Genomic DNA, 25,641 nt, shown 5'->3' on the forward strand with positions numbered 1-25,641 from the left:
TTCCTTTTCACTTCCATAACATTATTAATCAAGAAAGATAGTAAATTATAAAATCAATGGGTTTATTAATAAGTTGTTAACAACATAAATTAGTAGACATTTTAAATTTTGGTGGCAAAATTTGCCACAAAAAATTTAGCATATTTCTCTTCCCTTATTTTTTTTCAAAGCTTTCTGGTAACTTCTACCACTGTTTCTGTTAACAAGATAAAGAAAGCAATAATGATGGATAGACAAAAGGTAAAGTATTGTGAAAACCAAACTATAAAGTATATGTACGTGATGTAAGGTGGCCTGTCAGTAAATGCTGAATACGTGAAGATGGTTATTGTGAGGGATAGAGAAACAGTTATATGCTAAATGAATGATAGCAAGAAGGTTCAACTTTAGAAGAATACTATAAAACATGGAAAGAATATACATATGGTACATGTAAACTAAGATCCTTAAGTAGAAAAATTTTAGGAAAGAAAGAATGACAAGGAGCCCTAAATATAAAAAAGGCAAGAAAAAGAAGTCGAAGGGCAAGGAAATGAAGAAGCAAAAAGGAAGTCTCAAATAAATATATAAAGTTGCATAGATGTAGGAAAAGCATATATTGATGTAGAAAAAAATGTCAAAATGCATAAAATTTCTTTTTAAACAGAATGGAAAAAGAAAGCATAAATTTCGATTAAAGAAATAGGACGTTAGATAAAGAAGATAGTATAAAATACTATTTTACCTTCTCCCCTGCTCCAAATCCATGATATTAAAAATAAATAAATAAATACATGTTTTTAAAGGAAAGGAAAAGAGAAAGAGAATCAGACATGTAAGAGGAAAGTGACTAAGGAGATAATTTGTAATCATGTTAGACAAAAGGATTTGTACTTTCACTAAAAAAGACATTTTAAGGAGTTCTTATTAGATAATGCATTTAGCCAGGGTTGTCCAAAGAAACAGAACCGACAGGATGAAAAAATATATATATGAATGAGAATTGGCTCATGAGATTATGGAGGCTGACAAGTCCTAAGATCTGCAGTTGGCTAACTGGAAATCCAGGAGAGCTAGCGGTGTGGTTTCAGTCTGAAGGCCTGAAGATTTGAGACCCAGGAAGAGGTGATTCTTCAATTCATTCTGAAGGGAGAAAAAAAACTGATGTCCCAGCTGGAAGGCAGTCAGGCAGGAAAAGTTTCTTCTTACTTGGGCGACGATCAGCCTTTTGTTCTATTCAGGACTTCAACTGATTAGATGGAGCCCACCCCCATTTGGGAGGCAAATCTGCTTACTCAGTCTATTGATTTTAGTGTTAAACTCATCCAAAAGCAGCCTCACAGAAATACCCAGAGTAATGTTTGACCAAATTTCTGGGAACCCTATAGTCAAGTTGATATGTAAAATTAACTACCACAGATAGAAAAGTAGGCAAACTAGATGACTTATAAAACACAACCTGAGAAAACCATAACCAAAAACACATTCAAAAGAAGACTACTAAGAAGATGGAAGCAGTCTGGATACCTTAGGACCAAGAGTCATGTACCAAGGTTGTAATAGAGGAGCAGGCAGTGGTCTTCTATAGGCACCAGTGGCTTTTGCTAGAGGCTAAATCAGAAAATGTTAATGTCTGAAGCAGAGGTCAGGGTATTACCAGACCTCAGGTTACTGAGGTAGAGCAGATATCCCCACACCTAGTAGGCACCCTGCTGGATGGTATATCTCTATCTTGTTGGGTATCATGGGAGGCAGGCAACAAAGATCCTGGTGAATGAGCTTTCTTACATATGAAGCGCCCATCTAAAAATCACCAAATTTGTGAGGAAAAATCCCACAGTGAGAAATATGTTCTAAAGTTAAAAATACATGTAAAATTAACCACAAAATAAGTAATACAATATTTAGGATAATTATATTTAATATATATATAAGGTATGAGTAAAAAGGTAAGACATGAAAAATATATCAGGAAGATTCAACATTATAGAACATGAATTCTAGAATGAACAGCAGACATAGTAAAGAAGGAAAATACATTGTGTAGAAGCCAAATTTATAGAGATGAAAAAACTTTTCACGTTGAAAAGACTTTCAGAGCTATAAGCTAAGTGAATAATAAGAAATCCAGTTCTAAAAGTTTTATAATAAAAATTTCTGAACATCATGGATGAAGAATTCATTTAAACTTTCAGAAAGAAAATTTAAATAATCACCCCCAAAGTTAAAAATTACATTGTCATTGAACTTTTCATTAGTAACACTAGATGGTAGAAGACTGAAATAAAGGGAAGAGACCCTGGTGGACCATTAGCATATGTAACCAGGAGAATTTATCATCATGTTTCCCAGAGCACTCTCCCTTCCCCTCCTACTCTCCCTCCGTTTCCCTTTTTTAACTTTGTCTCTTTCTTTGACTTTGCATATATATGTTAAGCAGTCTGTCCCCAAGGAAGAGCTCAATGGTTTATCCAAATATACCAGTAACTAGATGGCTAAGAATGTTTATTTCAAGGCTGAAGTCTTAGAGATTGTACTTGGCTGGAAACCACATCCTCGAAACAGCTTTATCAGTAAGATAATGGCTGTTTTGACCTCTGTTTGCCTGAATACTTTGTCTAACCAACTGTCAAAAGATTGAGAAGAGCGAGGATTAATTAAATGATATTCAAATATTTCCGTATATGGTAAATTATTGGGGAGTCTTGAAAGATAAATAAGAATTGGTAAGTAAAAAGTAAAGATTTTGGTGTTGATCTGAAGGTCATTTTGAGTTTTGATCTTGGTCACTGTGCCATATGGTGGCTTTATCTACATGTGGGTGTCATTTTAGATCACTTTAGCAAATGCAGTCATTTGAACGTTAAATGCTATAGCTTGGCCAAGTATTGCATGGGAGGCTGAAGCAAACATCCTATTGTTTTAGGGGAAAGATAATTTTTTTGTGTGTTTTTCTGTGTTTTTAAGCCAGACTTGCAGTCAATAGCATTGAGCCTGGTTTTTATCTGTTCTACAAATGCTAGTGAAGTTGTAGCTTTAAATTATGTTCAGACCTAGGGGGTCCATACTAAACTGGCTGCCAATATTTCATTCTCCTTGATGTTTTGAACTGTATTCAGGGCAAAAGGAAGTAACTACAGAGTAGCTAACTTCTCGAACTTATGAAGCTTATTATAAAAGAAAATGGATTCCTGTGCTATGTGGCTGCTTCCCACTAGCTATCCATTTTGGTAGTGTATATATGTCCATACCACTCTCTCACTTCGTCCCAGCTTACTCTTCCCCCTAAATTACAGAAATCGTGGAAATAACTATATTTCAGAGGTTTTATAACTCCAAGCATTAGCACTTGATTATGTAAATAAACAAATTAAAAAAATCAATGCCCGTATAAACAGATATTTAGATAAACAGTGAATTTTCTAAGAAGACAATTTCGACAATCTATGCTTGGAACACTCTGTCTCTAGTAATGGTTTCCTCAGAATTTCAAGGATAAACTGGAATGGTTGGAATATATGATTCAATATTATTGTCAAAATGAGAGTATTGGGAGAATAATAACAAAATTCATAAAAGCTGATTGCTTAAACTGAAGGAATAGAATGATTATTTTAAGAGAATTATGGCTATCACCAGAATTTACTGGAAAGATATGAAAGGATCACTTTATATTTTAAATCTCAGGAAGACATATATAAAAATACAAGGATTGTCTCCCAGATCTGACTGCTCTTAAAGAGGTACTAGAAAAGGGAAGCAGTATTTTTATTGTTAGAATGTGAGCAAGGGTGTGTGTGATCCATAACAACGTAAAAAGGAAGGAACTGTAAAGTATAAGAATGCACACTGGAATAACTTCTGCATAAGGAACCAGAACCAAGGAAAATGCTACAATGTCTCTTACAAAGCTTCAAATAGAGTCCATTAAAAGAGCAGGTAGAAAAATAGCCCTTGTAGGTTTGGAACTTCTACCAACCTATTATTGAAAATCTGTACAGCCTTGCTAAATGGAAGACAAGGTGATAAATCTAAAACTTTAATATACATATATTAAATTAATATTAACTATGTAAATATATTTAAATATTATATATGCCAAGATAAAAGAAGAATTACCTGTGGCCTATGGATTATGCTTGAAAATTTTATGCAATGTGGACTCCATAGGAAAGCAGAAGAATCATGAGATAATTAATGGAAAGCCAGGCAGGACAGTGATGGAGTTCAGACTGAGAGAATCTGTAGGTCTCTTTGGAGAATTCTTACTGGTTAGATCATCAAATTCAGGAAAGAGACTACAAAAAAATTTGCTTCACTCTGTATGACAGACAGAGAAAAACGAATACCATATGCTAACACATATATATGGAATCTATAAAAAAATGTTTCTGTTGGACCTAGGGGCAGGACAGGAATAAAGATGCAGACGTAGAGAATGGACTTGAGGACACGGGGAAGGGGAAGGGTAAACTGGAGCTAAGTGAGAGTGGCATGGACTTATATATACTACCAAATGTAAACTAGCTAGCTAGTGGGAAGCAGCCGCATAGCCCAGGGAGATTAGCTCAGTGCTTTGCGACCACCTAGAAGGGTGGGATAGAGAGGGTGGGAGGGAGGTGCAGGAGGGAGAGGATATGGGAGTATATGTATACGTATAGCTGATTCACTTTGTTATAAAGCAGAAACTAACACAACATTGTAAAGCTATTATACTCCAGTAAAGATGTTAAAAAAATTTACTTGAACATTGAATATTTTTGGCACACATGTAATTCCATTAAAATTATAGAAACCCAAGCTGAATCTACCAACATATATATAAAATATATACCATGATCTAGTGGTATTTATCTAAGGAATGCAAGATTGATTTAATTTATGAAAATAAATCTCTGAAGTACATCATATTAATAGAATAGAGACAAAAATGTGGTAATGTCAATAGATAAATAAAAGGCACTTGATGAAATCTAACATTTTTCATGGTAAAAACATCTCAACAATTGAGATTGGCATAGAAGTTCCTCAGCTTAATGAAGGACATCTGTGTAAAGCCCATGGCTACCATCATACATCATGGCAAAAAACTGAATGCTTTTCCCCTAATATCAGGAAAAAGACAAGGATGCCTAGTCTCACAACTTCCATTTAACATTGTGCAAGATACTCTTGCCAGTACAATAAGTCAAGAAACAAATTAAAGGGCCCCAGATTGTAAAAGAAGTAAAATTTTCTATATTCACAGATGTTTTGGTATTGTATGAAAAAAAAGTCCTGAGGGATCCACAAAAGCACTCAACTACTGTGCCATTGTAGTAAGTTTTAAAACAGTCTTAGTAATAAATAATTTCAGCAAGGTTGTAGAATGCAAGATGAGTCTATCAGTTTCATTCTTATACGTTAATGAAGAGTCTAAAGTGAAATCAAGAAAAATTCATTTACAGTAGCATTGAAATGAATAAAATACTTAGGAATAAATTTATCAAAGGAAGTACAAGACTTGTGCACTAAAATTACAAATTTGCCAGGAGCATTCTCGTTAGTGCTGGATAGGAAAGACTCAGTAGTCTGCACTTAACCTCTCTGGACTTTGCTTAATACATGTATTTTTCTTTTGCTTTTACTCAATAACCTTTGCTGTAATAAAATTTAACCATGAGTTTTACCTGCTATTGAGTCCTGTGGGCCCACTGGTGAATCACTGGACTTGAGGGTAGTCATGGAAACCCCTAATCACTGGTAATTTTAGACATTGATTTCTAACAAAGTTTTTTCTCTAGAAAGTTCCAGTGAATACCCTGAAAACTCAGGACTTAACCATAGAGTTCAGTAAGTAGGATGAATACAATATAAAGAAACAGGCCATAATATTGTTCTTATAACAATAAGATTTGCCTGGAAATAAACACATTTTCACAGAATTCATCAGAAAACTAAAAGATTCTATAATAGCTAACATTCTGGAAAAAATGTGTTCTGCTTAAATATTTCCTACATTTTAATTGATTATAAATTAGTTGCTAAAATATTATTTGTTAATTGCAACTAATACTGCTATTTCTTCATTCTTAAAATTCTTTATAACTTCTTTTAGGAATTAGAAACTTGCAGAGAGAATGCATAAAATATAGCCTGATGCTGTGGTATCCAAAAATGAAGAAGTGACTTAACATTAGAAATTGACTATCAAAGACAAAGCAGCATGATCAAGTAGTGACAGGTAGGTCAGAGGGATGATCCTAAATTTGACAGAGGACAGATGCTGAGCTTTTCAAAAGATTTTGCAATTGTCTGAACAAATTTCAAGCCATATTTTCTATAAATGAAAAATGAAATTACCAACTGGGAAAACAGAACAAAGATAATTTTAAAGAACAGAGAAAAAATATTAAAGGTCAAAAATACTAACTTTATTAAATACTTAATAATGGATTAATAGACTAGTTTTTCTCCAAATTGCAACAGGAGTAAAGAACATGTTAGAGCACTTAAAAAAATAGGAATATCTCTAAGACGATTATTTGCAAAACTGTTAAAGAAAGGTTTTCAATTGGACCTGAAACTATGAAAAAAGAAAAACTTGAGCAGTCAGATCATTCTTATAAAATAGCTGGTGGCAACAAAATGACATAATATCACACTTCCCTTGGTTTTTTACAACAACATAATTTACTACCTAGTCTGCATGTCACATCAGTTTCAGAATTGTTTAGACTTGGATAGGTTAATTCAACCTGCCTATATTCACAAAATTCAAAAGATCCTGATCCACATAGTTAATATAAAAATTTGCAAATAGAGATATATGTTCATATTGGCTGTATGCTATTCTAGCATACCCCCATAGAAAACACAAAGGAATGCAGATTATAAGAATGAAGCAGAGTAAACTTGCAGTCACGATGGGAGAAATTAGTGGTATCAAGCTCTGAACGTCTAGTTCTTCCATCTCAACAACTGGCATAGGTTTGTCAACAGAATCTCCTCTCTGAGTTTAAGCACTCCCTGCTTTGATAGCATGGACAAGTTCGTGTCATTAACTCTATTTCTTTATTTTGCTTCTCCAAGCAGCATCTCTTCCAAAACATATCCCTTTTTTTTCACACATGCTAGCAATTTCAGTCTAGGCCTGTGCTGTGCAATATTGTATCCACTAGACACATGTGGCAAGGGAGCATTTATAATGGGACTAATGCATCTGAGGAATTGGGTTTTTAATATATTTTTTTAATTTAAAAAAATTTATTTATTTTTGGCTGCACTGCGTCTTTGTTGCTATGCACAGGTTTTTCTCTAGTTGCGGCGAGCTGGGGCTACTCTTCATTGTGGTGCGCAGGCCTCTCATTGCGGTGGGTTCTCTTGCTGTGGAGCACAGGCTCTAGGTGCGTGGGCTTCAGTAGTTTTGGCTTGTGGGCTCAGTAGTTGTGGCTCATGGGTTCTAGAGTGCAGGCTCAGTAGTTGTGGTGCATGGGCTTCGTTGCTCTGTGGCATGTGGGGTTTTCCAGTACCAGGGCTCGAACCCATTTCCCCTGCACTGGCAGGCAGATTCTTAACCACTTAACCACCAGGGAAGCCCAATATTATTTAACTTTAATCAATTTAGACTTAAAAGCTGAAGCATATAAAGTATTTTTTATTGACATAAAACTTTGTTTTTGTAATACTACCTTTTACTTTGTTGTATCATGTAAGATATTGTTTTACTGTAGTTTGCTATGGGGTGAATATATCGTTTCTAGCATTACGTATAAACAGATAAACCTTTCATCTAGTCTGTGCCATTGGATTGATTTAATTTGAATGATTTTTCTAGGCATAAACGTGCCATTATAATGTGTCTATTTGAATGCGTTATGCAGATAAAACAATACACAGTGATATCTGTTTCAGTCATAATTGGTAATTAACTTAAAATAATTATAGTTTTAACATAAATTAGGTTAAAATTAAGTATGGACAATTTTTAAAATTTAAAATGAAGGCATATTTTTGATGCAGTATCTATTGGAGATGCAAAAACTAGTGTTATGATTGGAACAGCAAAGATAAAAGTTTACTACAACAAGATATGAATTACATGTTAGTATGAACGGTAATTGCACTTTTTGCAGCAGAGCAAAACAAGATGCTGTTTGGTACCTGTGCAAGAAAAAGTTTTAAAGACAATAAAGTGGGGAATGTAAAGAGAACTTGTCCATAAATACGTAGTACATTTGATAAAATGTTTCGTCTAAATAGTCAAAATATGATATCTGAGATTAATCACTTGATATTAGAATTAAAATAGCCACCAAAATATTTTAAACTTTTTTAAACAAAACCTGAGCTTGTACGTTTGGCAAGCTTTAAAGGAGCTTGGATTCTTGAAAAAATAATGAAAAAGTACAAATAATGATTAGTTCAGTTATGGAAATATTGTTAAAACTAGTAAAATAAAATACTAATAAAGCTATTTTACAATAAAGCCATCAAACAGTTAGTTATAGAATATATGACCTTTTAAAAATATGTAAATTCCTATAACTTTCTAAGCACATCAAAGATCAATTTATTCAAATTTTGAAAAACGTTAAGTAGTTTCTTTAGGTTTAGGTGAGTGCTGCAATGTAAGAGATAATGTAAAATTACTACATTTGGTTTGTTTTGTGTCAAAGGACTTTTAAATTTACTAATAAACATTTTATTGAATTCAGTAACAACAATAATATTGAACTCTTGCACAGACACTTTTTATTTATTTACATGTATCACATTTATCACAGAAGAATATCAGTTAGATGTGAAAAAACTTAATTGCTATTTCAATGGACTGTAACCTAGCCTTGTGAGATATTAATCTGGATTCATTAGAATCTTAAAAAAAAGGACTGATTTTTCCCTTATTGATTTGCTCCACTCTACTAAATATTGAAAATATTTGCATTCAGTTTTCTGGAGCAGACTCTGTGGAAAATGTCATGGATAGAGTTGTTAAACCCGTTCGGTATTGAACAATGTATGTGAGTGATGAAAGAATAAAAAGACAGTGAATTCAATGAATGAATTCAATTACTTAGTTCTTTGCCAATGCTCACTGGTTGTGTAGTATACGCGTTTCCCACAGATTTACTCTACAATTAGCTAAAATTCAAGATTACCTAAGGGCTTCCCTGGTGGCACAGTGCTTGAGAGTCCGCCTGCCGATGAAGGGCACACGGGTTTGTGCCCCAGTTCGGGAAGATCCCACATGCCGCGGAGCGGCTGGGCCTGTGGGCCATGGCCACTGAGCCTGCGCGTCCAGAGCCTGTGTTCCACAACAGGAGAGGTCACAACAGTGAGAGGTCCGCGTACCGCAAAAAAAAAAAAAAAAAGATTACCTAAGTATTAAAAAATTCTTGATAGGGCTTCCCTGGTGGCACAATGGTGAAGAATCCTCCTACCAACGCAGGGGACACTGTTTCGAGTCCTGGTCTGGGAAGATCCCACATGCTGCCGAGCAACTAAGCCTGTGCGCCACAACTACTGAGCCTGTGCTCTAGAGCCCGTGAGCCACAGCTGCTGAAGCCTGCATGCCTAGACCCCATGCTCTGCAGCAAGAGAAGCCACCACAATGAGAAGACTGAGTGCCACAACGAAGAGTAGCCCCCGCTCACGGCAATTAGAGAAAGCCCGCACAGAGCAACGAAGACCCAATGCAGCCAAAATAAATAAATAAAAATTTAAAAATTATTTTAAAAATGCTTCATAAAAAATTATTTAATCAAAGACAGTAAGTGGCCACATGGTTTATATTCTCTCGCAGATATTGCACTGAAAATGATGGAGTTTGATTTAGAGCTATAAGAAAAAAAAAGAGCTTATCTGTGACCTAGGTAGACAGGTAAAAGGATTTGTGTTAAAAATTAATGTTAACTCGATACACATCAATAAAGGTGATTTTAGACATTGTCTTACATGTCTAAATAGAGAAGATTTTAATTCTTATCAACAGTATTATGTGAATTGGCTGCAAAAATGAAGAGAAAGATTTAAAAGAACATTTTGTTTGTTTGTTTGTTTTTTGTGGTACGTGGGCCTCTCACCGTTGTGGCCTCTCCCGTTGCTGAGCACAGGCTCTGGACGCGCAGGCTCAGCGGCCATGGCACACGGGCCCAGCCTCTCCGCGGCATGTGGGATCTCCCCGGACTGGGGCACGAACCCGTGTCCCCTGCATCAGTAGGCAGACTCTCAACCACTGAGCCACCAGGGAAGCCCAAGAGAACATTTTTGATATTGATAAATTTAAAGCTACTTTTCAATTTATGCATCACACGTGAATTTGGCATTAATAGTACTGAATTTACCCAAAGGTTAGGTAATTTACCTATTTACAGATGTAATTTTGAAATTGATTTGTTTTTAAAAATGAAATAATTTATTCTCAAGTAGACAAACTCGTGTATCAATGTTGGATCAAATATTAAATTAAAACAATCTTTTGGTTCTCAGTCCAGTTATTGGAAATTTTAGATTTGTCTGGAAAACCTTGGTATGTGTGTCTCTATTTTCTACTATAACTTTTATGAAAGCGAAGACAAGATAAATTATTTTATAATAAAACCTAGCATCTTAGTGAGATGAACTGTAAGTGTAAAATATCCACTTATCTAGGAGATTAGTATAAGAAAAAGCTTGTAAATATCTCATTAATAATTTCTATTGGTTACATATTAAAATAGTATTTTGATATATTTTAAAATATATTATCAAAATGAATTATACTTGTTTTAAAATTTTTTGATATGACTACTATAAATTTTAAATTAAATATGCATCTCACATTACATTTCTATTAGAAAATACTTATCTATCAGAAAACAAGAAAATCTGCCTTGTTTCAAATATACCATCTCAAAAGATGACTTACATCCTTTAAGTTTTTCATTTGTGCCTTGTGTAGTCTAAAATGTCTAAAGATGTACTGTCTAAATATTCTCAATTCATGCAGAAGCTCATTAAATATATGTACCCAATATTTTTATTATTTATTTATTTAAAAAATTTTTTAGCATCTTTATTGGAGTATAATTGCTTTACAATGGTGTGTTGGTATCTGTTGTATAACAAAGTGAATCAGCTGTACATATACATATATCCCCATATCCCCTCCATCTTGCATCTCCCTGCTACCCTCTCTATCCCACCCCTCTAGGTGGTCACAAAGCACAGAGTTCATCTCCCTGTGCTATGCAGCTGCTTCCCACTAGCTATCTATTTTACATTTGGTAGTGTATATAAGTCCATACCACTCTCTCACTTCATTCCAGCTTACCCTTCCCCCTCCCCATGTCCTCAAGTCCATTCTCTATGTCTGCATCTTTATTCCTGTCCTGCCCTTAGGTTCTTCAGAACCGTTTTTTTTTTTTTTTTAAGATTCCATATATAAGTGTTAGCATATGGTATTTATTTTTCTCTTTCTGACTTACTTCACTCTGTATGACAGTCTCTATGTCTATCGACCTCATTACAAATAACTCAATTTCGTTTCTTTTTATGGCTGAGTAATATTCCATTGTATATATTTTATCTAAACTTTTATGTAAAAGTATACTGATTTGAATTACATCTCTGTGTGTAGTTTCTCTGTATACTTACTATCCACTTTGCAAAGTATTTTATACGTACAAATATATCACTTTCAAATTTTAGGGAAACTGCTGCTTTTGTATTATATTAGCATATAGTGAGCAAAAAATTCTATTGTTCTAATTAAATATGCCTTTTATGATTTTATAGTCCTTAATTTTACCCCTCATTCTTCATGTTTGGACTAATAGTCACCAAACAATTTAAATGTTTAGTGTACTGAAAATATTGTGTTATCCTTTTGCTAAATCAAAATACCTCTAAGTAAACAACCAGTTCCCAAGATGAAAATATAACTAAATTACAAAACACAAAACTGGGGTGATTAAAATGCTCTACCTAAGGTTATAGGATGTTAGTGTCTAAAACTGTATGCATTCTGCTATTGATCTTAGTTTTCCTAAGAAAGCAGATCTCAAAAAAGAGTGCATGGATATTTCCATAATTTCTACTTCTCTGAGAAGAAAACACCTGCAATGGTAAGGAGCACTCATGTAAACAAAGTGTGAACTGCACACGTGACTTTAATGTGCCTCCTTTTTGTTGAACTGAGTTCAGCTATAATGGACTAAATTTTTCCTTTCACTAAAACTGCTGCCAGGGACTTAAGGATCAGTTCAGTTGCTCTAAATGGTTCCAGTGACATAAGGAGAGAGAAAATAAATATCCCAAGTGCAAAATTAATACTTTAAGCTATTATGGCTAATGTCTAGAAGTCAGATGCCAAGTGAATAATTACAGCAAGATCATTGTGTTTGACAGTAACATTGGTCGTCAGCTACAGTCTGAGAGTCAGATGATGATAGAATATCATAGTCCCTTCATCGAGAAACTTGAAAGCTAAAGCTTGCTGGATGCAGCTGGTTGGTTTCAATTTCTGACAGGGAAATCTTTATCTCCTAATTGAATTCAAATTGACTTTTCAGCAAATGATATTTCTGAGTTGATGATTAAGATTCTGGAAGGTTCCCAAAAAGTAAAGAGCACACATAATAAACAACTTACTATTATTATATCTTAATACAGTAGTTTTCTCCTGATTGCCTTTTCACTGCAAATTGCCTGATCACTTCGATCATTTAATAGCTAGTAGTTATTACTAGCCCATCTGTAGTCCACAATGGAAAAATTATTTTCACTTGTCACTTGTCTGCTCCCACTCCCACTCCTTTACCCCAAGCCTCGCTTTCAAACAAGTACTGAATAGAAAGCTGACAGAGCCCAAAGATAATTCATTCTGTAGCTGTCTTAGAGCTTGGGAATTTCCTTAAAAGCTGGGTTAACATTTGCAATTGTAGGCTATAGTTACAACTATAAGCTACAAAAATAGAGTTAGGATATCCATCAATCATTCGATTCTCTAGGCGCTGTCAAATTTTACTAACAAACATTTTGGGAAATTAATAAAGCAAAACCGAATAAAATCAAATTGGACCTATTTAAAACAGATACAATAAAACCTGTGATGTATTCACAAGTTTTGTTTAAATCAAGCCTCCTGAGTGTAGAGAACAGAATTCACTCTATGTGGTCAGAATGAATAAAGCCAAGTCCAAAATAGGTACGGTGATTTTAGAGTTTGAATGGTAATCTGGAGGCAGACTCGATGGGGAGGAAGAAATCATCTGCTATCACTGTTGGGGTTGGGAATTCGTTGTGATTTTCCCGACCAATTTAAACTTGGCCTAAGATATACCAATAATATGCAAGACTGAGGGATGCAAGGTACTAAAAATAAAGTGACATTAAGATATCAGCTGATCTCTTAGATAAAAATAAAAGTAGCCATCTGTTGCTTCTGTAGATTCTGTTAGCATAGTAATGTCTTGATCAATGATACAAATATAGTGAACACATGGAGTTCCCAATTCACATAAGGAATAAGAGTCTCAAAGTTTTGCCATCAGCTTGGTGTACAAATTTGGACTAGGTATTTTCCCCTTAGTTTCTTCTATGAAAATCTTGAATTAGTGTTGCATAAAATAGCAAGTTCCTGCTGTAAATACATGTCAAGGCAGTGTTTACTTTGATAATCAATAAGGAAGATAAAAAAGTAGAGGCTTTGTAAGACTAACAGTTGGGACATTTACATGTAAGGGATAGCACAATTGATGCTTATTGTAGCTGATTGTAATTTCTGATATACTCAGGAAAGCAACTGTTGTCTTCTCACTCCTTCTTATACCCAAAAATCCAATCAAACAACAAAACTAAAAAACCTAAAACACTATCACTTTACCCTAACTAACAATTCTTGGAAAAGACAAAGACAGAGGGGGACAGGGACAAACATACCTGGAATCTCATTACTCCTCTGTCAGATCTTCTATTTTTTCTTATTATAATGCAGTACAAAAAGGAGAAACCATGTCTTCCTACACTGTATTGTAGAGTTCAAATCAGTATGCATTCAAAACCAATTTGTCTATAAATGTGAAAAATAAGATCAGCCAATTTAACAGAATACTTTGCAGTATATTTTTGGGAAATCCATTCATTCAACAAAGTTTAATTGAGCACTTACTATCCGTTGGGCACTTTCTAGCTGCTTGTGATGTATCAATGAATATAGTAGATAAAGCCTGCTGACCTTGTAAAGCCCACATATTGGTAGGAGGTAAGAAGACTATAAAATATAATAAATTAATTTTAAGTGGTGAGCTTTGGCAAGAAGGCAAGAGTTAGGAAAGTGAGTTCAGGGAGAAGAAAATTCAAGACAAGGGGAATAGAGTTGCGCTCAAGAATATGGTAGCCATTAACCACATGTGGCAATAGAGCACTTGAAATGTGTCTAGTAGAGTTGAATATCTAAATTTTTAATTTAATTTATTTGTAATTCTAGCTAAACTATAAAACCTGTTACTTGATTTGCTTATTCACAAAACTTTAATTATATTTGGAATAATTTGGTTTTGTAAATCTACTTTTTCAACTGTAAATTTTATAAAATACATAGAGATCCAGTATTACCAACAAAATTTTAGCGTATAAATTGTGATGTGCTGTAAAGTATATACCAAATTTCAAATTTGGTATAAAAATAATGTACAATATTGCATTAATAATTTTATATTGATTACAGGTGGAAATGATAATATTTTATTCTATTTTTAATTGTAGTATAATTGATTTTAAATGATAATATTTTAAATATATTAGGTTACCTAATATATTATTAAAATTAATTTTACATATTTTATATGGATTTTGTGACATGGATTGGATGTAAGGAAGACTTGAGAAAATTATACTTTAGAGTAAAATAGTTGTTTGTATGTGAGCAGAGTGTTGACAACTTCTGCACATGAAGATGGGCTTACACTATAGGTATGGACAGGTGGAAATTTAGTGAAGAGATGGACAGAACAGACAGCTTGGGAGAACACTTAAGGTTGGTGGGGTGAATCAGAATCTATAAGAGCACTAATACAAGGGCAGATAGTTTAATCAAGCAATTCCTCATCCTAATATTCTCTCTCTCATAGTTTTGCAAGAAAGCAACAGGGAATTAGGGGTTGATGACATATATAAAGCATATATTTTTGTACACTCTCACAGTAATTGGATACTAGGACTCTACTGGAGTAGAATCCAAAAGTGAACCTAAACTACTTGAGATTGATGCCACCTTTCTTCCAATCTGAGTAATGAGGGAAAAACATATGGTTTGGGATGTTGGGCATTGGAGTAATCAAAGATAAATTCAGTATAATTAACATGATGACCTATCTCTAGCTTAACTTGAATCTAATTTGAAACTATATGATAACCTCCTCAACTTTTCCACCACATACTGAAAAGGCTTTGCCATCTCTGGAAATAAACATTTACATAACAAAATATTATGCTCCAGGCTTCCCAGTTCATTCGTACACAGTGTCTGGAATGCAATTTAAAAATATTAAAAAACACGAAGGACCAGGAGAATGTGTCCAAAACTCAAGAGAAAACACATTCTCTTATACATATAGATGATTCAGGTATTTAAATTACTAGACAAGTTCTTAAAAACAAGTTTTAGAGTTTAAATAATGTTTAGGAATAATTTTCCTATCACCGTCCTTATTCAAACCAAATAAAATATCCATCTTAACATTTTTCACTCCAAGAAGGCACACATAGCTCACTAAACTATTAGAGTACTAAGGATTGAGAAGGAAATAATGCACAGAAACTAAAAAGATCACTGACAATAACAAGCAAAAATAAAACCCACAACCTTCAAGTAACTCTAATTTTTCAGAAAATTGTGTTTAGAAACTTTTGCAAGCAAAAGATAATTAAAATAGAATTCCTATATGTATTTATGTAGTATTTCTCAAAGAATTTTAAAGAGGAAATAGTCCATAAACCTACAGCAACCTCCCTCCCTCCCTCCCTCCCTCCCTCCCTCCCTCCCTCCCTCCCTCCCTTCCTTCCTTCCTTCCTTCCTTCCTTTTCTCTAAATCCCTCTTAATCCCCTGCAGCTGCTCCAGAAAATCTTTACTATAGACAAATTTCAAACATTCCAATTTACAGCCTCCCAGGTTTTCTAGGACTTCAGTTTACCAGCTTTTTTTTTGTTGTTTTTCACTTGTTTGTTTTGTTTTGTTTTTAATTTGGACATAATGATTCTGACTTAGAAATTTTTATTTTATTGTCTATATCCCAAATTCCTTGAAAGAAAGAATCATGGAATTTACCTAACAAAGACTCTTTTCCCTATTTCAAGGACTAGGCTCTTTTCTTGGAGGCAGTTCTTCCAGTGTCTAGACTTCCACACTATCCCAGTACCAGTGAGACATTTTGTTTACCATCCATGTTGGAAATCAAATTTCTAGGCTTACATTGTCCATCCACTGAATTCATACACTTGTCATATTTGACTTTTGAAATCTCGCCCAATTAATGTTTTGAACAACCTTGTATACAGTATGATACATATTGTATGCCATACATTGCTATGTATACAGCGTTTGCTTGGCCAATAAGAAATAATATTTATCAAGATTTTATATGTTCCATACCCTGTTCTATAAAAGATTTTTATATGCATCAAATCATTTAATCTTTATAATAGTCCTATAAAATATAGTTTATTGATACTCTTTTAACACATGAGGAAACTGAGGCAGAGAGACCAAATTTCATGTAACACTTATGTGAGAGAGCCAGAAAAGAAATCAAGGATTCTGGTAACTGCTTAGTCTAGTCTGTAAGAAACTCAGCCCTAAGTATGAGTCTTGGATTTCAATTTTTTTCACACATGATAATGTTTACTTTAACATGAAAAACAAATATTACTAAGCGCTTCTTGTGGGGAATGAGCAGCTAAGATGTCCTGGAAAAGATTAATTGTGAATGATAAAAATGAGCTAAAGTAAGGGAATATAGGTAGTATTTTTAAAAAAGAATGTAAAATGAATTAGGAAGAATTAATAATAATTCTATAATAACTATTTTAATCTATAGTAAGAAAATTTTACCTATTTTATTTGCATCTCCCACCTTCAATTCTTTTCTATATTTGCTTGGGAAAAGCATTTGCTTACTGTATTCAGGTGTTAAATTGAAGCATTAATTTTACATTTTCCACATAAATTTCAGGGAAGTTTTATCTAAACTTGTTGGCCTTCCTTTCTCTTATCATAATCATTTTGTATTTCTTTCCATCTATTTCACTTAGTAAGGAACTGCAAATATAAATTGCCTTCCTAGTTAATGAAAATTAAGTTGGAGCTGTCTTTACAGCTAGGAGTTCAACAAGCAATGTTTCCCCTCCCTTTATCATGCGCAGTTGCTCTGAAATGACAGTTATTCTGAAATTACTTTTCCAAGGATATATATGATGGTAGTTTAAAAATTGACTTGAGGATTAAAGAAATCCATTGTAAAACACAGCTCAGACACTTTCTGCCCAAGTAAGAACCTCATTTTCTATTTGTAGCCTTAAAAAATAGAAATGTATTAAACATTAATTATATAAGGATTATATACAAATACATATACACATTCATCAATATTATGTACCTATGAAGCATGCATTCAGTTTAAATGAAGTAGATAAAAATGAATATCCACACATTAAGAAATAAAAGTTGGCCTGTATATTTGAAGAACTCTGTGTGCCTATTTTCTATGGCTTCTTCTTCCCTTTCCTTCTCCTCCAGGATAATTACTAAGTTTTTTTTAACTGTTTAATTTTTTTTGAAGTTTACCACATTCATATGAATCCTTAAGATATAGTTTTGTTTTTTATATAAACAGAAGAACATTATATATATTTTCTACAATTAATATTTCTCCTCTGCTTTGTGTTTTTAAGTTTCATCTTTGTGGATACATGTGCATATATTTCATTTATTTTCATTGTTGTATAGAATTCCTTTGTATTACTACAGCAAATGGGAGATCCCATTGTTCATGGAAACTTTGAGTTATTTTCAGTGTTTTGCTATATTGAAGAGTGCTGCAATAATCTTTCTCATTATATGACTTTACCATGATTTGATTATCCATTCTCTGTTGATGTACACTTGTATTGTTTCAGCTAGAGGATATTACAAATCATGGTGCTGTGAACACTCATGTAGGACTCTTTTGGGCTCATATATATTCTTTTTCTTGGGTAAATACCTGAGAGTGGATGTTTTGGTCAAAAGTTAAGTGCATGTTTATAAGAAATGGCCAAGTTGTTTTCCAAGGAAACTACAAAGTTTGCATTCCCACCAGCACTATGTCAGAGTTCCAACTGCTCTATATGCTGGCTAGTATTTGGTACTAAATCATTGTTATTGTAACCTTCCCACTGTGTGCACAGTGGAATCATTATATGGATATAAGTAGCATTTTCCAAGCGACTAATGTTGTTGGTCATCTTTTCATGTTCTATTTATTGCTCATTGTTAGGCATTCTTCATGAAGTGTCTAAATATTTTGCATATTTTGTGGAGCTTTCTGCCTTAACATTGAGCTTTAATTGTTATTTATATATTCTGAGTACAAGTTTTTATCTCACATGTTTGGCAATATTTACTTCCATTTGTGACTTGGGTATTGATTGGGATTGCATTGAACACTTAGATCAATTTAGGTATAATTAACATGAAATTTGACTAGGCATCCTACATATCATATATTGTACTATCTTGAAGCTGCTTTCCTAAAAGAGTGCTAGAATGGCCTGATGAAGGTAAAGCTGATGGTTCAGCTTTGAAGGATTCTGCAACACTGAGGTGCCATCCTCCAGGGCACAGTATATGCACTGAATCACATGCTGATACTTTGTCTACAATAGAAAAGCTGTATGGGTCCAGAAAAGTGGAGTGGCCTCACTTACCATCACTTTCAGTGACTCACGGGAGAAATTGTGCTTAATTGGTAATATTACATGCATTAGAGCTCTTTTCAAACCAGATATGACTATAGGAAATCTTGGAATTGCTTAAATTCTTGACTGAATTTGTGAGCAAAATCCTCCCACCAACCCACAGGGGAGATATAAATTTTGGGAGAAATAAACCTTAGTTTTATTTAGCCACCAAAAGTTTTGAATAATTTGTTACCGCAGTATAACGTGTTATACAGCCTGATAATACCTGCACTTGGTAGGTGCTTACAAATAGATGAATGAATGAAGATATATGAATGAGTGAATAATGATTGAAATAGAGTGGAATGTCTCCTTTCTGAAGGCTTTATATACTATATTCATATGTATCTATGGTAAGTTTATCATATTCTACACACAAATTCTAGTCACTTTTGTTTTTTAATTTTCATATTTTTTCTATCACTCAATATTACTAGGTTAAAATCTTAAAAAGTCTGCACTAAGGAGATATTTTTTCAAGAATATAAGTCCTCATCCTTTTCCTATATAAATTACTTCATACCTATGAATGTATTAATAGTATGATATTTTATTTAAGCAAGCTATTCAGCCTCAAGATCTAGATTTATTTTGATAAATTCTATTAATACATTTTTATAACAAGTAATAGAAAGCCACAAAGTATTCAACTTGTTTATTTTTGAAATATCTTAAAATTTTCCCCCTATACACAATGTGTTTAGGTCATTATTGGTATGGTTTGCTAAGTAGCACTTGCTTGGATATAGTTTTAATGCACTATTTTCTCACAGACTTCCCTATGTATCATCTGAAAAATATTTTAACATAAATAAATGACTTTCTTGTCTTGCTAAGTTACGTCTATAGGGAATATAGCTAATTAGGTCCCTACTATAATTTTACTAGATGTATACAGCTAGAGCTACTGCTTCACCTGTAACCAAAGAAATTTAAAAGCATCTTGGGTATTCCATTCATTACTCATATTAATATCTTCTTTTTAAAGTAAATATATCCTTTTAACACTGTACATTGGTTAAAGAGTTTCCTTTTCAATCAACAATTATATCAACATTGAAATAAAACCTCTAGGTATATTTGCATAATCGAGAACAAAACCATCAATTCCCTATTTGAAAGATCAGCTGATGAAACATACAAGGCATTAAAATGTGAAAATTCCAAGTAAATTTAGTATATTTGTGTATAATAACCATCAAGTATTGTATTTTTCATTTTAAATACATTTCATCTGTCATGACAGGAAGAAAAGGAGAGAAATTTTAATCCTATAAATTAAATAAATAGGAATTGATGTATTTGACCAAGACAGAAAAAGAGACTTTATGTTATTATGCAGACACAGGTTGAATTAGTAGTGGAAAATAATCAGTTAGATAATTATAAAATATTGGGTTGGCAAAAAAGTTCATTCAGGTTTTTCTGTAACATTTTATGAAAAAACCTGAATAACCTTTTCGGCCAACCCAATATTACTACTATAGGAGAATATTGGAGCTGAGTGCCTCCATTGATATCAAACCATATATCAAATCGTTTAAGTTTAATCAGCTTAGCAAATATGTTCAAGTTTAGATACAAAACCTCAGCGTACAGTTTCCAGTTGCACCTCAGCTATCCTGTCCTAATTTATCCAATGCTCACCAGTATCTGAATGTTGAATTGTCCACATCTAATTCATATCCTCAGGAAAATATTTCCCCATTCTACAATGTGAAGAACATTATACAACTTGCCTCAAAGCAGATAGCTGCCATTTACTGGGTTATTTTCACACTCAGAATTATCTGACATAAAGATGCATTATTTTTATAGCATGTCACAAAGAGGACATATATGATGAGATCAGAATCTAGTGGGTAACATGTATACAAGACATAGAGGACAGAAAAAGACATAATCTTTTAATCAGTCATTCCTTTAGGAAAGTAACATGGAATGAAAGCTTAGGTATGAGATGAAAACTAAAACAGAGGAGCATTAGCACTAACATGGGTAGGCAGCTTTCTCTCTTCTGTCCTGAGTTTTCTCATCTTTAAAATGGAGTGGGTAGATATAATAACTTATTTTTATGAACAAAAGAGAAAGGCCAAAGGAACTGGTGACATAAAATATAACCAAAGAACATCAGCTAGAAAATAGCAATTTGGTTAGAAGTAATCAGCGATAAAGTAAATGAAGTGATGGATAAAAATACAACTCATGCAATCAAATACTTTTAAAGTCAGGAGAATTCTTGAAGGTTTATTGGTTAAGCAGCCTTTTGACATGGTTCTCTATAGACATCCTCATGTATTGTGATGAATGAACAAGATAGTGAGGCACAAATAGTCACACAATAAAAACTGACTGGAAAATAACAGATCCTAAGATTAGTCTAGGTTTATTAATGCAACTAGAAAGGCTTCTAGTTAAGAATACTGCCATAATTCCTTAAAAAACTAAAAATAGAACTACCATATGACCCAGCAATCCCACTACTGGGCATATACCCTGAGAAAACCATAATCCAAAAAGAGTCATGTACCACAATGTTCACTGCAGCACTATTTACAATAGCCAGGACATGGAAGCAACCTAAGTGTCCATCGACAGATGAATGGATAAAGATGTGGCACATATATACAATGGAATATCAGCCATAAAAAGAAATGAAATTGAGTTATTTGTAGTGAGGTGGATGGACCTAGAGTCTGTCATAGAGAGTGAAGTAAGTCAGAAAGAGAAAAACAAATATCGTATGCTAACACATATGTATAGAATCTAAAAAAAAAAAAAGGTTCTGAATAACCTAGGGGCAGGATAGGAATAAAGACACAGACGTAGAGAATGGACTTGAGGACACGGGGAGAGGGAAGGGTAAGCTGCAAGGAAATGAGAGAGTGTCATGGACATACATACACTACCAAATGTAACTGTGACCGCCTAGAGGGGTGGGATAGGGAAGGTGGGAGGGAGACGCAAGAGGGAGGAGATATGGGGATATTTGTATATGTATAGCTGATTCATTTTGTTATACAGCAAAAACTAACACACCATTGTAAAGCAATTATACTCCAATAAAGTTAAAAAAAAAAAAAAGTTAGGTGCCCTGGAAAGAGTCTTAGAATTGAGAGGCTTAGAATGAATCTTTGAGGTGGAGTTTGGCTGCAGCACATTTATTAAGAAGTTCCCTGGGTATCAATACCTGTTTCAGGAAGGGGAAGGAAGTGTGATTGGGCAGTGGAATGAGTTGAAGAAGAATTCAAGGAGTGCTCAGGATCTCCAGCTGGTCTCGGGGTACAGCTGATTCTCATTGCTTTCAACCGTTATTGAATATTTTAGGTTCCCCTCAGGCTCATCTAGCACACCTCCTGGCCTTGGTCACTTGACCCATGGCTTCTAAACCCTACTCTTCATGTTCTTCTCTGGCCAGAGATCCTATTCTTGTCTTAGTTGTCACAATTGGGCCAGTCATTTTCAATAAGTGCCCCCAGATCAATAGGCTCTAAAATATATCTCATTGTTTCACTAGGTAACAGCAGCAGAGTCAATTACCTACGCCACTAAACTGACTCCTCTTTTTGCCTATTGGTCCCTTGGCTCGGGAGCCTCAAGTATCTAAAGAAACAGTTAAAGATTATAATCTAATGAGACCTGCTGTGGACCCTCTCAAAAGCGTTCCCCCTTTGGGAACAAAGATCTTCAGGAGGGCACATGTTGCCTTACAGGGATGACATTTCTGCATCATATCCAAGCAAGAGGGTATGGTTCTAGCAGTAATAAAGAAGGATGAATCAATTTTTTTTTTTTTTGTGGTACGCGGGCCTCTCACTGCTGTGGCCTCTCCCGTTGCGGAGCACAGGCTCCGGACGCGCAGGCTCAGCGGCCATGGCTCACGCGCCCAGCCGCTCTGCGGCATGTGGGATCTTCCCAGGCCAGGGCCCGAACCCGTGTCCTCTGCATTGGCAGGCGGACTCTCAACCACTGCGCCAGCAGGAAAGCCCAGGATGAGTCAATTCTGAAGGCTAAGATGGTTCAGAAAAATCTTTACTACACATTTTGGGGATTCATTATAAATTGCTTTATCCCACAAGGAATGGCTCTATTCTCTTGCAGCCAATGGACTGAACTTTCCTTAGCAGACATGATTTGGTTGGGTGTTTATTGTCCTTTGGGTTTTAGAAACTGACCATTAAGTCCTGGGTCTGATTGTCAGCTTTCTCTACCCTCCCACTGCAGGGAGTATGAGCTTCTTTCTAAGGTACCAAGGAGACCTTCTGGTTTTTGCACTCGATTTTGACAATAATTAGAAATTAATCGCTCAGATATCTTTTAATCTTTTTTCAGACTTTCCTGAACTTAGTAATAGACAACCAATCTGTTGCCTTTATCATTACTATTTTTCTCACAATTTTTAAATGCCTGTTAAATGCATCAGCTAATGCTCTCCCTTTCAACTGTAAGTTAGTCTAATTCAACATAACTGATAGTTTTAACAACTGGTTTGCCACCTTATGCCAGGTATTATGTGTGCTGACCTACCAGCAGTGGTGGGGTCTTCAGTGACAGTCCAGAGCTGAGTGATCTAGTTCCAAAATACCATCATAGTGCCTGCTTTATCAAACAAGTGTTATAGGCTAATTTCCCCCGGAAGATGACCCTAAAACGGAATCAGACATGCAGGTGGTTTGTTAATGAGCACATTTGGGATCAACACCTAAAGAAGGGAGAGGAAGGAGACAGAATTGGGTAGAAGTTTAGTGTGTTACAAGCTCAATAGCTGTCTTGCTAATCTTTCTGGGATCCTTGGAATAAGAATAGCTCTTCAGAGTTGTCCTGAATTTGGTCCTTTATGATCAGGACTTTATACTTCCCATTCATTGTGGTTAACAGAGGTGGACCAGCTCAGGAAGCAGTGTGACTTTGAGCCAGGGTGAGGCAATCTCCCCAAATCCCTGAGATCGAAGTTTTCCTGCCATCAGTACTCTCTCAACAGCTGTGCCCGCAAACCCTTCATTGAAAGAATATCTGTGTGGTGCATTGCAGAATCTACTACATTTATCATCAATAAAAATATTATTGTATTCAGACATATGGAGAGCTATTTATTTACATTAAAAATTTACATCTATGGTTTGTACTTTAAGAAGTTGCAAGTGATTTCTATACGCCAATTTTAGACAATATAAACTTTTAAAATTTGAAAACTTCCATTATTAGGAAGCTCAAGAAAAGAGATTTAAATTGCCCTAATCATATATAGGTGAGACCTAATAGGTGCTATTTTCTGTTAGTTTGAATATTAGTAGATTAATAAGATGATTAACTAGTTAATACAGGTAATAGGTTTTGATTTCCTACTATGGGTCAAACACTATCCTAGGCTGTAGCAATGAATAAAACAGACAGAAATATCTGTCTTCATGGAACTTGCTCAGTGAGGAGGCAGTTTAAAAATGTACAATTAAATGCATGAGATGTGATTGTAAGTTCTATGGAGGAAAAGTGAACAGAGAAGAAAAATAGAAGGAATGGATATTTGATGAACATCTGATAAACATTTTCAAAATTTATATAATTAGGTGTTACAGTAGTTTTCATTTTATTAATGAGAAAATGAGTCAAAATAATTAAATAAATTGCTTAAGTTCACACAGATAAATGGTGAAGATAATATTCAAACCCAGATAATTTTGGCTTTAACATCCTAGCTCTTAACTTTATACAACTGCTATAAACATTGGACAGAATGGATTTGGAATAATCACAAAGGTTATAAATGTTATTTCAGAGAAAGTGGACAATAACCTTTGAGTTTTTGGTGCTACTGAGGTTAATGGCTATAGGTACATATAATAAAGCAACAATTCTGTTACTGCTTTATATGAAAAAGATGTCTATTTTTTCTGTTACAGGGTAAGATATATAAAATATACATATTTTAAATATATTGGATGCAAACATTAAGATATGTGTTTATGTGTAGCATACATATGTGTGTATATGTGATGTCTATATCTGTGTGTTTCTGTGCATATATGACAGGTGGGAGAAGAGAGAAATATGAGATCCTGGAATATAGAGTATAGGAAGTACCACAGTTGTTATATTGGCACAAAAGAAAAGGAATCATGGATTACTTCCTAAAAGTAAAGTATTAGAGATAAAGATGTGGACTGTTTATGATTACTGACAATTCTTCATACTGTAGCAATTATTTCAAATAATCTAATGAGACTACTTTCTTAATTATCATTTCTATTTATAAGGAATCATTTTATAACTCTGTTAGGTTTAGCTCTTTTGTGTGGGGTAAGAACAAGCAAAAGTGGAATTATTCACAAAAGAAGGTCTTATGAAGAGTTTTTTAAATGATAGAATTTACAAAATGTTTCCTTATAGTCATAAAGTATTGATGAAAGAAAAGGCTATTACTAAACAACACCTCCACCCCCTCCCACCTTATTTAGATTCATATACAAATTCACTGAATAAGTGAATGTTGTTAACCAAAATGTGCCCAAATTACAATGAAGACCACCATCCAGGCAAACAGGGTACTCAGGAAAAGATATAGTTTCTACCATACTACATAAAAATTCAACTTGTGTATGTGTTATTCTGAACATATACTAGTTGGCTGATTATCTGTTTTAGATAGTTTTCTAGTTAATAGATTTAAATCAGTAATTTAACTTCTATAGTTTTATATATTCTAT

Source organism: Phocoena sinus, chromosome 6, assembly GCF_008692025.1.
Source record: "Phocoena sinus isolate mPhoSin1 chromosome 6, mPhoSin1.pri, whole genome shotgun sequence".
Lineage (NCBI taxonomy): Eukaryota > Metazoa > Chordata > Mammalia > Artiodactyla > Phocoenidae > Phocoena > Phocoena sinus.